This window comes from Henckelia pumila, chromosome 4 (genome assembly GCF_033568475.1).
Source record: "Henckelia pumila isolate YLH828 chromosome 4, ASM3356847v2, whole genome shotgun sequence".
NCBI lineage: Eukaryota > Viridiplantae > Streptophyta > Magnoliopsida > Lamiales > Gesneriaceae > Henckelia > Henckelia pumila.
The window spans coordinates 28349815-28365352 of record NC_133123.1 but is presented as its reverse complement, the minus strand read 5'-3'; positions in this window follow the sequence as shown (position 1 = coordinate 28365352).

The following is a 15538-nucleotide window of genomic DNA, read 5'->3' as shown; positions in this document are numbered from 1 at the left end:
ATATATATATATTATAAGAGTGAATTGTGAATAAATACCTAAACCCAAACCTAACTTTTTTATAAATCCCTACAATAAAAATTCTTTCTTAAAACTTTCTAGGACCACCAAACTTGGTCAAATCTAATGTTTAATTTTTGTACCCAATTTATGCATTTATGTACTTCATTTATGCAATGTTTGTGCTCAATTATGGTACTTGAATTATCCGCAAATATGATATCAGAGCTTTAGGTTTATTATTCAGACTTTATATTATTCGTTAATTCATACTTTTCTTTGTTGAGGAGAAGATTTTTACAAAAAATGACTTCAAACGAAGGTTTGAATCAAGAGGATTTTATTTATATGAAATCCTATAAACAAGTTAATCTGTTCACAATAGATTACTTACGACAGGTTGTGATTTATGCTCTCAATTTTGAAGAGATAAAGAAAGATGATTTCTAACTCTCAATTTTTAGAGATTACCCCAGATTTCTCTAAACTCTCCGGAGATCTTAGAGAAATTCAAAAGACGGTACAATATTACAGCAACCAGCTGTATGAAATACCTCGGCAGATTGAAGGAATCCTTAAGAAACAAGAAGAAATTCTTGTAACTTTAAAGGATCTTCAAACTAAAATCACAAATCTAGAACAAACTTCTGGTTCTAGAAAAGTAAATACAGGAGAAAGGTTACCACTCTTGTTTGGTACCGAACCTTTGTTACATCAAAAAGGTAAAACCAAAATGGTTCAAAAACTTTTAACTGATGATAAAATGATGATTAATCTTATAAAAACAGTATCAGAGAAAAACACTATCTGATGACTACTTTAGAAAGATTAAATCTCGAGGATCAACAAGATCTTGTGGATTTTTTTGCGAATCTCAAGGTAGTATATCTAAAAATGAATTCCCCTGAGGATGAACAACCCATAGGGAATCCCCCAAGATATGTGGTTAAAACAGAAGAACCACATAGTGAGTTTCATGTTGGAGAAAATTCACATCCAGCAGAGTAAGATACCACTACATCAAACTCCTTATGGAAAGACTGTTTTAGACCCGATACATCCTTATGGGGTTATGTTAAACCTTGATGTTTTGAACTTAAAAAACAGAGAAGATCTTATAGATGATTGGATGCCAGCTATGGGAATAGCAGCAGGGACATTAGATCTCAATAAAGAAGGATTCATTAAACTTCTAAAAATAAGTCTAATGGGATCTGTTAAGATCGCATGGGAGATGACTATGCCAGAAACTAAGGAATCAATCTTAGCAGGAGAATCCCTCAGCGAGATTGGAGGAAGAATGGCCACCCTATTTAAAGCACAATTCATAGGGGTAGACTATTTCAATAATCAAGATACAGAGAAAAAGAGAAGATATACTCAACCTCTGTATAGCCTCGAGTTACATGATATCTGTTTAGTTGATGAATACATTATGTTATTCACTAAATACAGATGAAATTCGGGAGTCAAGGAAAATGTAGCTATTCAGCTATTTTTCGCAAAAATGCCAAGTCCCTTGAGAGAAATGCGATTAAAGAATACGTTCCAGGTAATCTTGATACATTGGCAAGACGCGCCTCCTTTTTGAAAGGAAAATTGGCATAATGGTGCCACATAGCAGCATTACAAAAGAACTACAAGAAAATAAGGGGTATAGATAAACGTACACCTTTATGTTGTAAATAAAATGATCTTCCAACGATCATTGAAAACAGATCACAAGGATTTAAAAGGAAGAAATTCAGAAATAATCCCTATAATAAAAGAATAAAAAGTTCTTGGAAACCAAGAATATTTTGGTCCAAACAAAAGGCTAGATCCTATAGATCGGGTAGAAGAAGTGAACCTACAAGAACATCCTCAGCAACAGGCTCATCACAAAGCAGGGGAAGAACACCATCTAGAAGAAATTTCAGAAGAACTCATACAAGAGCAAGTGAAAGTTTCAAAGATTGCAACTGCTGGACATAAGGAGCTAGAGGACATATATCTACAAACTGTCCAGAAAACGAGAAAAAAAGAGTTAAACTCTTTGAAGCAACGCCGGATATGGATGATGCGATCTTCTTTCAAGATCTAGTCCAAGTATATCAATTTGAGGATATCCCCTCAGATGAAAGCATATACGAATAAGAGATGTTGTTTAGCCAAGAAGAATCTGATGATGAATCAGAATCAGAATCAAAATAAAGAAGAGGTGTTTCGACATAAAACAAATGAGAGTTTGGCTGGGTTCTTTAGTCAAAAAACTATATCTCATAATATGGTCCAAAGGATTATGAGAGAAAATCCAACGTTACAGAAGTACCAAGGATTTTCGGCAGGACAAGTAGAAAGAGTCTTAGGCAACTTAGGACTTAGACAAGGAAGACATCATTTGATTTACAAAGTATCCAGAAGGGAAATGACAATCCCTATGGAGTTAACAAGTAATCAAATAGAGATGCAGTTATTTCCTTTTGAAGAAATAAGAGAGGAATTGCAAAAGCTGAAAAGTGAGGTAGCAAGGACGATGCCTTGGATTCATATTGGAGCAATCCAAATAATGATTAAGGCAACTTTTAAGGAAGGAATAGATTCACCCATAGATATCGTAGTATGTGATAAAAGAATGGGGAATATTCAAGATGCTGTACTGGGTACTATCTCAGGAAATCTTTGTGCATGAAAAATTGTAGGAGTTATTTATCCAAGAATAACCTACAATTTAGCTGACAGAGACTTTAGTCGAGCCTTGACGTTGCATCAAAACTTCAAGGAAAAAAGACTAATGAAAGAAGGTAATAGACCATATTCTATTACATATCAAATTTCATATGCTCTTTCTAATACTCATCATTCTGAATTATTTATTAGAAATGAGTTCATTGAAATTCCAGAGATCTTTGGGAAAGTTGCTCAAGCAATATACCCAGAAAGAACCGAGTTTCCTTTAATTCAGAAAACAGACATCCAAATTCAAGACATGCCAGTTCTATATAGAGACCTTAAAATAGAACCCCGAAGGTTATCTTTCCAAGGAAACCGAATGACAAGTAGGAGATGGGACAAATCTCCTATTCAAAAATTCCACCAGAAGAAAAAGAGTTTTCTATAATAGGAAAACTTAGATCTCCAGAAGGATGGAAAGAAGTGAAAATAGTATTCGAAATTACAAGTCATCGGAACCAGTTCCCTTGTAACTCGATTTACTATTTGGAACAACAGGAAAAAAGAACTTACCAAGGAGTGATAAATATTGGAGAATTGGAAGTTCAAATATGGGGAATTCCAGGAAAAGAAGTGGATCAGCTCATTCTTGGTCTAGAGTTCCTGGAGGATCATAAAACATGGAAACTCCTTGAAAAGGGAATAGAGTTCATGGCAAAAGAAAATACTTGGAGGATTCAATAAGAATTCTACAAGATGGAAAACCAAGAAAATCGGATAAGGGACAATCCCTTAATCAAATTCGAGAACTCTGTTCACAAATAGAGAAAGAAGCAACTTTTGATGTAGTAACCCAGAACTCATTTTAAGATAATAATATGTTAAACATGATTAAGGGTTGGTAATTAATCAATTTCGGAGTGTTATTGGACTTCGGAAGAGAATTTGGGCTTTTGACTTTGGGCCAGATCGAAAGCTCCGAACCCAGATCGGAAGCTCCGATCCCAGTCACTTCGGAAGCTCAGCGGAAGCACCGAGATCGGAAGCTCCGATCCTGGAACGGACGTTCCGATCTCCAGCTGCCAGCAATGCTCGATGACTTAGCCGCGAGTTTTGACAAGTGTTGAACGTAGAGCAGATCGGAAGCTCCGATTGCCCGATCAGAAGTTCCGATCCCGACGTGTCACACATGCATGCAATGAGCTGGATCAGAAGCTCCGATCTCGAAATCGGAAGTTCCGATCCTGGCCGGGAATTTTGCCTATAAATAGGGCTCGTTCGATTTCATTTTGAAATACGAATTTCCGAGTTTCTTTCTTCAGTTATATAGTGTGAGATATACACTTGAGGGCCCTATCGGTTATAATAGAGGTTCTGGAATAACCAAGGTGTGGTTATAGTCATCCGGGACTAGCGACTTCAAAGGGCTAATTACGGACGAAGGTATGGTCCGGGAATCTATTTAAGTTTTGGGAGTACTTATTAGCTTAGTTAAGGCTTATAGAATTTATGTAGTGATACGGTAAACTTTTGAATATAGGCTTGGAACCTAGGATCTTACTATACTTGAACTAACCTAGAGGTACGTACACATTGACTGAGATTGCCAGCGAGTATACATATTTATATGTTGCATTTATTTGACATTATTATATGGCATGATATATGATTTACCGCTTTCTATATTCATATGTCATGTGCATATACACGTTGAGCCTATACCTTGTTATACCTGACTATAGAGCCGCTCAGCTCTATACTCGATAGTCTGTCACTGAGAGTACCGCGACGGCGGGGGCATTTATGTCTGTCTACTCTGGTGTACTGGACGAGTGTGGTTGCACCCAGAGGTTGATCCGTGCGGTGGCAGCACTCATGTGGCGCCGGTTCTGAGCATGATTTTTCAGATGACCCTGTACCAGTCATCATGTTGCATGCATTATATACATATGTTTACTCATGTCTATGTACTGGGCGTTAGCGCTCACGTCCTAGTTGTTATCTTGGACACCCTATTCCATGGGGCAGGTCGCAGGATGGACGGAGCTGGTAGTTCAAGGTAGGACTAGGGAGCAGGAGTCTTGAGGATTTTATTATACAGCAGGATTCGATATAGCTGTATAATGTTTACTGTTTAAGGTTTCGATTTGGTTGTATCACTACAAATTTAAGCCTGGATTATGTTACTAAGCTGATATGTAAATTATGATTTTGTTTCCGCATGTTTTACTCTGTTAAGTTATTTTGCTGTATTAAGTTTAAATGCATGCTATTAGTTGCCAGTTAGTAGGTGATACCATGCAGGGTCACTACATTTTTGGTATCAGAGCATGCTTAGATTTTGGGATTAGTACTTGGGATTTAGAATTAGTTTTGAGTAATTCTTGCGCATTTGAGATTTTAATGTGCAATTCTTTTCAGGATATGGCTAACGAGAGTCACGGTAGTGTTGTCCAGGGAGGTGGTCATCATCATCATCGCCATCATCATCATGATGATCAACATCATCATCATGAGGGTAGACGTCGCTACTCTATCAATAAGTTCATGCAAGTAGGACCGAAATCTTTGGTGGGAGGCGAGAATCCTGAACAGGCGAGGAGTTGGATGTCTAAACTCGAGAGTACTTTTCGTGCTTTCGATTGCACTGAGGATCAGGAATTGGAAGTTCTAGAATTTGTTCTAGAAGATCGAGCACGTTTTTGGTGGGATGCCAAGGCTGCTTAGGCACGTACTGAGAGAGGACAGGTGACTTGGGGGGATTTCTGTCGAGAGTTCCAGAAATTGTATTTTCCTCCGGCTGTTCGCCAAGCACGATCGATGGAGTTGCTTACTCTGAGGCAAGGATCAATGACTATTGATCAATATCAGCAACGATTTCTTGATCTGCTACCTTTCAGTCCTCATATTAATGAGAGTGATGCGTCTAAGTATGATATCTTTCTACAAGGTTTGAACCAAGATATCTACTCACAGGTTGTCGTCTGTGATGACCCGGTATCTTTTGAGACTTTGGTGAACCGTTGCCGTCTTGTGGAGACTAGCAACAGGCGGACATAGTTGATGATGCCAGGACATCCTAGTGGATCTTTTGAGCCTCGAGCTCAATCTGTTGTGCAATCTGGACCTACGTCTTCTTCTTCTCCTACTACTTCATCTGGATCTCGTGGTTCACGAGGTATGTTCCGTTTTGGGAAGAAGAAGAAGAAGGAGGAATTTTGTAGCCATTGTGGAGGGAAGCATTCTGCAGCTTCATGTCGGAGAGCTACTGGTGCTTGTTATATTTGCGGTCAGCAGGGACATCTGCGGAGAGATTGTCCTCAGCGCATGGGTTCTGCTAGTGGATCAGGATCACAGGTTGGATCTCAGGCTTCTATTGTTCCACGTCAGCAGCCAGCACCACAGAGTTCTTCTGGTTATCGTCCCCAGACTCAAGGGCAGGTGTTTGCTCTGTCTCAGGAGTAGGCTACAGAGGGAAGCGATCGCATGTTGGCAGGTACCTTTCTGTTATGTGGTATTCCTACACTTGTATTAATTGATACTGGAGCATCTCATTCCTTTATTTCTAGTTGCTTTGTTAAGAGACATAGATTACCTTATGTATCATTAGATATGGATTTAGTTGTATCTACTCCGTTGGAGCAAGAGATAGTAAATAAGCGTCTAGTGATTGGTTGCCTTCTGAAGTTTGAGGGTAATGTGTTAATAGCTAATTTGATGATATTAGCGATGACAGATTTTGACTGTATCTTGGGAATAGATATGCTGACTTTGTATCACGCTACTGTGGATTGTTATCAGCGTCTGGTACAGTTTCATCCGTATGAGGGTGATAGCTTGTATTTTTATGGTGAGGGTGCGCGACCTCCGATGCCACTTGTTTCGGCTCTGAAGGCATGTCATGTCTTGGAGTCAGGTGGGGAGGGCTACCTCATCTATGCAGTTGATATATCCACGACTAGTACGGGTATTGATCAGTTACCGGTTGTCAGCGAGTTTCCTGATGTATTCCCTGATGAGATTCCTGGTTTTCCTCCGGTGCAAGAGGTTGAATTTGATATTGATTTAGTACCAGGAACTACGCCTATATCCCGAGCACCTTATCATCTGGCACCTTCAGAGATGAGGGAATTGAAACAGCAGTTACAGGATCTGCTTGATAAGGGATATATTCGTCCGAGTGTTTCTCCGTGGGGAGCACCTGTGTTATTTGTCAAGAAAAAAGATGGATCGATGCGATTATGTTTTGATTACAGGCAGTTGAATCGTGTCACCATCAAGAATAAGTATCCTTTGCCACGGATTGATGATCTGTTCGATCAACTACAGGGTACTTCTGTTTATTCTAAGATAGATCTGAGATCTGGATACCATCAGATGCGGGTACGAGACTCAGATATATCTACGACTGCTTTCAGGACCAGATACTGGCATTATGAATTTCTGGTGATGCCATTCGGTTTAACGAATGCATCGGCAGTCTTCATGAATCTGATGAATCAGATATTTCGAGAGTATCTGGATAGATTTGTCATCGTCTTCATTGATGATATTCTTGTCTATTCTCATGACAAGGATGAGCATGCACAGCATTTGAGGATTGTTTTACAGACGTTACGAGATAAGCAGCTGTATGCGAAATTGAGCAAGTGTGAATTTTGGCTTGATCGGGTAGCGGTCATGTGATTTCTAATGAAGGGATATCTGTTGATCCTATTAAGATAGAGGCAGTGCTGAACTGGTCTCGTCCGACGACGGTTGCTGAGATTCGTAGTTTCTTAGGTCTAGCTGGATATTACCGTCGGTTCATCGAGAATTTTGCACAGTTGGCAAGGCCTTTGACACAGCTTACACGAAAAGATGTTGCCTTCATATGGTCCTCGGATTGTGAGGAGTCATTTCACGAGCTGCATGGACGTCTTACTACTGCACCTGTGCTAGCTCTACCTTCTGGATCAGGAGGTTATGTTGTCTATACTGATGCCTCTTGTCAGGGGTTAGGATGTGTTCTGACACAGCATGGCCATGTTATTGCCTATGCTTCTCGACAGTTGAAGACGCATGAGAATAATTATCCAGTGCATGATCTCGAGTTGGCCGCCGTTGTATTTGCGCTCAAGATCTGGAGGCATTATCTTTATGGCGAGAAATTTGAGATATTCACGGATCATAAGAGTTTGAAGTATTTATTCACTCAGGCGGAGTTGAATATGCGACAGAGACGCTGGATGGATCTTCTGAAGGATTATGATTGTGAAATCAAATATCATCCAGGTTCTATTAATCTTACTGCTGATGCCTTGAGTCGGCAGGTGAGACTTTCTGCATTTCAGACTAGTGAAGTATCTCATATGATTCAAGAGTGCTGTTCATTGAGTTTTACGCTCAAGCACAAGAAAGGGAGGAATGTGATTCGTTTGTATACTATTCTATCTGAGCCAGCATTGTATTCTCGGATCAGAGATGCTCAGATATCTGATGTTAAGACTCAGCGTTTGGCACGTCTAGCCAATGGAGTTAGTACATCTGGATTCCATTTTCAGGCAGATGGTTTATTGTACTTATCTAATCGAGTGGTTGTACCTAATGTTGCGGAGCTCAGGAACGATATTCTTTCTCAAGCTCACAGGAGTCGATTATCAGTTCATCCTAGTAGCATGAAAATGTATAAGGACTTGCGAACTAGATTCTGGTGGAAAGGGATGAAGAGGAGTGTGTATCAATTTGTTTCGAGATGTTTGGTTTGTCAACAGGTCAAGGTTGAACATCGACGACCAGGTGGATTACTACAGAATCTTGAGATTTCCGAATGAAAGTGGGAGCACGTGACTATGGATTTTGTTACCCACTTGCCTATGACTATACGTCAGTGTGATGCTATCTGGGTTGTCGTTGACCGGTTGACAAAATCAGCACATTTCATTACTTACAATCGGGAGTATTCTTATGATCGCATGACACGCTTATATGTCCAGGAGATAGTGCGATTGCATGGAATTCCGGTGAGCATAGTCAGTGATAGAGACCCGCGATTTACCTCACGTTTCTGGGGTAGTTTTCAAGAGGCTTTGGGTACCACTCTGAGTTTGAGCACTGCATATCATCCGGAGACTAACGGACAGTCAGAGCGGATGATTCGTACATTGGAGGATATGCTACGTTCTTCTGTCATGGATTTTGGCTTATCTTGGCAGGATCAGTTACCTCTGATCGAATTTGCCTGCAATAACAGTTATCATCTTAGTATCGATATGGCACCTTTCGAGGCATTGTACGGTCGACGGTGTACGAGTCATACTCCATTATTCTGGGATGAATTCGGGGAACGACAAGTCGAGGGTCCTGAATTGGTGCAGCAGATTGTAGACAAGGTAGATTTGATCAAGCATAGGATCAAAGTTGCTCAAGATAGACAAGCCAGTTATGCTAATATTCGTCGCAGGCCACTTCAGTTTGAGCCTGGTGAATATGTGTTCCTTCGAGTAACACCTTTCAGGAAGGTGATGAGATTCGGCGTGAAAGGCAAGTTGTCTCCTCGTTTCATTGGGCCTTTCCAGATACTGGAAAAGATCGGAGATGTTGCATATCGTCTGGCGTTACCGCCAAATATTTCCAGTATACATAATGTTTTTCATGTGTCATTACTTCGACAGTATATAGCTGATGAATCTCATGTGATTCAGTCTACTGATATTCAGCTAGAGCCAGATCTGTCTTTTGTTGAACGACCAATCTGTATCCTAGACAGGAAGGAGAAAGTTCTTTGGAACAAGACTATAACACTAGTGATGGTACAGTGGCAGCGCCGAGGCGTTGAAGAAGCAACTTGGGAAACTGAGAGTCGTATGCAAGCGGAATATCCTGAGTTGTTTGCTTTGTACTTTTGATTTACCATGTAAGATGTAATTACAGTTGTTGTAATAAAACATGGTTTGAATGTTTCATATTGTTATCTTGATTTATCTTTAGATATTATTTCGCGGACGAAATATCTAAAGGTGGGGAGAATGTAGTAACCCAGAACTCATTTTAAGATAATAATATATTAAACATGATTAAGGGTTGATAATTAATCAATTTCGGAGTGTTATTAGACTTCGGAAGAGAATTTGGGCTTTTGACTTTGGGCCGGATCGGAAGCTCCGAACCCAGATCGGAAGCTCCGATCCCAGCCACTTCGAAAGCTCAGCGGAAAAACCAAGATCGGAAGCTTCGATCTTGGAACGGACATTCCGATCTCCAGCTGCCAGCAATGCTCGATGACTCAGCCGCGAGTTTTGACAAGTGTTGAACGTAGAGCAGATCGGAAGCTCCGATCGCCCGATCAGAAGTTCCGATCCTGGCGTGTCCTGCATGCACGCAATGAGCTGGATCGAAAGCTCCGATCCTGAAATCGGAAGTTCCGATCCTGGCCTGGAATTTTTCCTATAAATAAGGCTCGTTCGATTTCATTTTGAAATACGAATTCCCGAGTTTCTTTCTTCAGTTATATAGTGTGAGATATACACTTGAGGGCCCTATCATTATAATAGAGGTTCTGGAATAACCAAGGTGTGGTTATAGACATCCGGGACTAGCGACTTCAAAGGGCTAACTACGGACGAAGGTATGGTCCGGGAATCTATTTAAGTTTTGGGAGTACTTATTAGCTTAGTTAAGGCTTATAGAATTTATGTAGTGATACGGTGAACTTTTGAATATAGGCTTGGAACCTAGGATCCTATTATACTTGAACTAGCCTAGAGGTACGTACACATTGACTGAGATTGCCAGCGAGTATACATGTTTATATGTTGCATTTATTTGGCATTATTATATGGCATGATATATGATTTACCGCTTTCTATATTCATATGTCATGTGCATATACACGTTGAGCCTATACCTTGTTATACCTGACTATAGAGCCGCTCAGCTCTATACTCGATAGTTTGTCACTGAGAGTACCGCGACGGCGGGGGCATTTATGTCTGTCTACTCTGGTGTACTGGACGAGTGTGGTTGCATCCAGAGGTTGATCCGTGCGGTGGCAGCACTCATGTGGCGCCGGTTCTGAGCATGATTTTTCAGATGACCCTGTACCAGTCATCATGTTGCATGCATTATATACATATGTTTACTCATGTCTATGTACTGGGCGTTAGCGCTCACGTCCTAGTTGTTATCTTGGACACCCTATTCCATGGGGCAGGTCGCAGGATGGACGGAGCTGGTAGTTCAAGGCAGGACTAGGGAGCAGGAGTCTTGAGGATTTTATTATACAGTAGGATTCGATATAGCTGTATAATGTTTACTGTTTAAGGTTTCGATTTGGTTGTATCACTACAGATTTAAGCCTGGATTATGTTACTAAGCTGATATGTAAATTATGGTTTTGTTTCCGCATGTTTTACTCTGTTAAGTTATTTTGCTGTATTAAGTTTAAATGCATGCTATTAGTTGCCAGTTAGTAGGTGATACCATGCAGGGTCACTACATTTGAGATTAGTAAATCATGAGCATGATTCACTAAAACACATTGAAGAAGTAGAAAAGAGTTACAATACTCTACCTACTGAGGCCTTAGAAGTATTAAGGCTAAATAGTCTTAATCGGATTACTGAGTTACAATGCAGTTTACTAAAAATGGCAAGACCATTTAGTAATCCCTTTAAGTAAAATGACAACAAGTCCTTTCTCCATCTATATTCCAATTGGGATGTTATACGAACAATATAAGGCTGAATACTTTGCAGCTTATATTGACACGGGAGCATGAATTTGTACAGCAAAAAGAGGAGTCTTTCCTGAAGAATGTGAAGAGGACTTGCCAAAAATTGCTGGACGAGATTTTTCTCGAAGAATTTTAATTCTTTGCAAAGGAATAAAACAAGCAGAAATCCTTGTGGGAGGAACAGGTCAAACACCTTGGTACAAGGTAAAGACACCACCAATATATTTCCATGATACAAGAGCTGATATCATGTTAGGAAATAACTTCTTATAAATGTTTAAGAAATACACACAAGACAATGAGTCAAGAAGACTTATGTTCACTACAATTTATGATCATAAAATTATCTTTCAAAGACTCAAGGTTGCTTTTTATCGACAATTGCCGATAATATTTCGCAGCCAGCGTGGTGATAAAGGACAACTTTTTCACCCAAAAATGAAAGATCCAAGAAGGTTTGGAGAAACCATGTTGAAAATAACAACAGAACAAGAACTCCAAACAGAGGATATGGAGCTTCTCAAGGTAACTCTAAATCATAGAGATATAGAGTTAGAAAATAAGGTATCCCTTGAAGATGTCAAAAAGAGGCTCAAAGAAAGTTATAATGAGCATCCTTTGGCATGGTGGGATAGAAATCAACTCAAAGCCAGCCTTACTCTAAAGGAAGACAAAGAGTATGAATTCGTCAGATATAAGCCTATCCCGATGAACATAACAGATCAAAGGGATATGAAAATGATTATTAAGGAACATTTGGACCTTGGTTTAATCAAAGAAGGAGTTTCACCATATAGCAGCCCAGGTTTTTTGGTCAGAAATCAAGGTGAAATAAAAAGAGGGAAACTCAGGTTAGTTATTAACTACCAAGGTATTAATAAAATCCTGGAGTTTGATGGGTACTTCATACCTAGTAGAGAACACCTAATTAGCTGTGTACGAAATGCTAGAGTGTTCTCAAAATTTGATTGTAAGTCTGGATTTTACCAGATTCGAATGGAAGAAGGCAGTAAGAAATTCACAGCCTTCTCTACTCCACAAGGACACTATATTTGGGAAGTTATGTCTATGGGATTGGCCAATGCACCCCAAATATTTCAAAGAAAGATGAATAATCTTTTTAAAGATTATTTCAACTTTATGTTTGTTTATATTGATGATATTCTTATAGCATCAAAAAACATAGACGAACATGTTAAACACTTAGAGATTTTCTCTAAAATTTGTAAACAAGAAGGACTGGTTTTATCTGAAAAGAAAGCAGTCATAGCAACAAGGAAAATTGAATTCCTTGGTATTGAGATTGATGAAACTGGAATAATTCTACAACCCCATATTGTGGAAAAGGTAAAGAATTTTCCAGATAAACTCAAAGATGTAAAACAACTCCAGAGTTTTTTAGGAGTAGTTAATTTTGCAGGGATGTTCATAAACAACCTAGCAATGTACAGAAAGGTGTTCAGTCCTTTGTTAAAAAAGGATGCCAGGTTTATATGAATCGATGACCATACTAAAGGGGTAAACAATTAAAGGAGATATGTAAGAATCTCCCAAAAATAATTATACCCATAGATAAAGATGATCTGGTATTATTCACGGATGCCAGTGACGAATGATGGGCTGCAGTCCTTACCAAGATCACCCCGGATGGAGAAATACCATGCAGATACTGTAGCGGTCTTTTTTCAGAATCTGAGGCCATCAGATGACATATCAACGAGAAGGAATTTTATGCAGTTAAAAGGGCTTTTGAAAAATGGCCATTATTTTTACTTGCTAAAAAATTCACACTGAAGGTTGATAACACTCAGGTAAAAGCTTTCTTAAGAAATAAGATTGAATCCAAACATGAGAAAGCTAGGTTATTAAGATGGCAAGCATTATGTCAAAATTATATTTTTGATATTGTTATTATTAAATCTCATGAAAATATTCTTGCAGATTTCTTAACAAGAGATGGAAGATAGTGACGTGGATTCCATTATGAAAATGCAGAGGCATCTCAGGGAACACCTTGGGTTGCTTCAAATCGAGTTCAACCAGTTAGTCATTAATGCTAAAATGGCTGGCAGGTTACAGCAAGCTGATCGGATCAAAGTATCTAATGTATTACTGGATGTATGCAAGCTCAAACTCAACTATGGGCTGCTATTCAAGGGCCAATTGTTAAGGCTATAGAGAAACCATTGGTTTCTCATAAACAGGAAATGTTAAAACCATTGGTTTTACAAGAAGAAAAAATACAGCCACTGGCTGTAGAACAAAAGTTTGAGGATTCCAAAACCCAAGAAACAAGTGCTAATCTATCATCAGCTTTTGATGAATTGGATGAAGCAACAATTGATGAGAAATACTCATCAAGTCAACCCTCCGCCTCTGAAGTAAAAGAGGAAAAGATCAATCTTAGGCCCAACACTGACAAGGGTAAATCTAAGATTGATACTAATCCAGCTATTATTTCTCCATTCCAGGTTTATCAACAGAAGTGGGAGAAATTAAAGACAAGGAGTGAAATCAATCCGAACACTTGCAGGGTTGATGTTGCAGGAATATATCCAAGGGTTTGGCTAAAAAACAATGTCAATCCTAAGGATGTAAAGCTTTGGTATGAATTTGGGGCTTTGGCCTCATTTTACACAACGTCGCCAAGCTTCCCGGAGATATCACAGTTACCAAAATGGATCCAGGAAGCAGTTCAAGAAACATGGGCAAATAATGATCATTTGTCCAGAGGAGATGTGCTAGAATTATATTTCTTCAGTGCAGCTCCAGAACCAACAGGGAAAGGATCACACGAACCCTTTCATTTCATCAAGCTATGAAGACCTGATATGACGAGCCATTAATTTATCAAGGATCCTAAAGCTGAAGAAATACCCTTGGTGTCCACTTTTGGAGAAAATGAAATCTCAACCAGAAGGGCATGGGGTATTTGGGTCTGTCTCACCGAGATGGACAAAGTCAAATTTTCGTTCAAATTCTACCAGAATTCTGTGAATGGATCGTTTCTGTTAAACACAATGACAGGAAAAACTACGGCTTTCGCGGAAGAACTCTTCGAAAAGAAGAGAAACTTTTTGTGGAACAACAAGCTGCCGGGGAGTAAAGAAACTCGCCGAAAATTTTGTAACATGACTCACATAGGAAGATGGTCAGAGGTTATCTGCCCAGAATGTCCTGATCAGAAGGAGCCAGAGTTCGGAAAAACATTCAGACCCCGAACGGATCGAAAAAAATTTTCCGAGACAAACAAAGGTGGACAGGGACCACCAAAGATGCGTTTTTTCAGGGGACCACTGCAAAAGCAGAAGATGCCCCGACAAGAATAAAGAAGACATGTGAGGAGGATAGAGCCAAAAGAAAAAGGACGACATGTGACTCCTCCACCAACAAACGATGCCATCAATAATGGCATAACAGGACAAGGTGGATAACGGGTGATTCATCCACTAGCTAAAGATGTCATTAATAATGGCATGGAAGGACAAGACAAACAGCTGTAAGATTTCCTGAAGTTTCTCGGTGAAACGAGTGGAACCTCAGCTATAAATACAAGCGTTAAAGGAAGCTGAAGACATCGATCATTCCCTTCAGTTTTCTTACAAATAAATTGTTGTAATATTTCTCTTTCTAAGATTGTAATAAGTTTTATTTTTATGTATTTCAAGAAAAAAGCTACTATGAGTAGCTAAACAAGTTGTCTTCTCCTCTTCAAAGGAGTTGATTTATGTAATAATATTAGGTCTGAATAATTTTTCTAAAGTCTCTTGTTCTTTCATGCTTATATTTTATAATTAAATTCATATACCATACGCCTTAAGGTAGAAAACAAATTAAGGTTGTGCTGGGTGTCGTTGAAGGAGCTTGTGCAGAAACCATCTGTTGCGACTGCGTGGTTGGAGTGTGAGGAGCACTTCGTAAAACTCGGCAGGTATGACCCGACGACACTATGGTCAAAGAGGTTTTTGAATTTAATTCATCTTACGAAAGCATGTTGGACCCTAATCCAGAGTATATCGGCTGGAAACCTTGCGTAACCGATAGTTTTGTTTGACCTGAACTGGTTCGATAGGTAAAACAATGTCACGTACAAAGGATTAAATGCTAAACACTTTGTTAAGACAAATTTGGGGACCACTAGGGAGTTGAAACAAAAAAATTTGAGTGTAGGGA